We start from the raw sequence: 1,078 nt of genomic DNA on the forward strand, positions 1-1,078 counted from the left end.
CAACTTTTAGTGAGCGTCTCTATAGTTCCTTAAAGGAACCGGAAAAACAAATAGATTTGAGGTTTCTCGACATCTTGACTTTGCATCCCCTTTCCTTAGGCTTTAACTCATAATGCCCTCCCCCGATATGTGATTCAACCTCTAGGTCAAAAGGGCTTTCCCAAAGGTTGTAACGTAAGGGCAAGAGGGTGAGGGTAGGCTAAAAATTTAGAATTTTCTGGTATTCCTAATTAGTAAAAAAAAAAAAAGGGTGATCAAACCTTCTCCTCATAACCAAGTAATCACCAAACAAAAGACAAACTAACACCCCCAATCTTATTCAAAGCTATAACCACAATCATATATACAAAAAGCGTAAGAACGCTTCCCCCCAAGCTTGAACAAAGCATTGTCCTAAATGTTTAAAATAGGGAGAAACATTTACATCAAAATGTTTTTAAACTTTTTCATTTTTCACTTTTTTTTTTAATAGTGCTTTGTCCTTGCCTTTTTTTTACTTTGGACGGCTTTTTCATTTATTCACTTGCCATTATTCACAAGATATACAAAACACAAGTTTGCTTACAAAAAGAACCAATATCCAAACTCATATACCACAATCTCCAAGAACATGATCATTTGCTTCACAAAAACCAATAATGGAACAAAAAGAAACAAAAGGCTCAAAGTTCTAAAGATGTGGCTTGAAAAGAAGGGAAAAGGCTTAAACGGTTAGCAAGTAGGTAAATGTGAACCCAAGAACTAAAAATAAAGAAGATTATCCTAGAAAAGAAAAATTGCTACCCCAAACAGATGCCTTTGTCCTTCCTTGATGGTTCGGTCTCGTGTTTGAGAATTATGATTAAAGATTCAAGATTAGGTACGCAATAGTCAAGGATCCATGCCGCTCATGCAAGATATGTAGAAATCTTGAAAATCATGAAACCTCATAGGTTGTGGCAAAAACTCACTAAAATTCAAATTCACCAAAAGGGAGCTGATTTGGGTATTTTATATCCTGCCAAGTGGCCCAATCAGAGCATGACACGTGTCACTGGAAGGGGCACCTACTTGGATCTTCCAGATGGTGACACGTGTC

Source organism: Chenopodium album, chromosome 3 (genome assembly GCF_948465745.1).
Source record: "Chenopodium album chromosome 3, dcCheAlbu1.1, whole genome shotgun sequence".
In the NCBI taxonomy this organism is placed as follows: Eukaryota; Viridiplantae; Streptophyta; class Magnoliopsida; order Caryophyllales; family Amaranthaceae; genus Chenopodium; species Chenopodium album.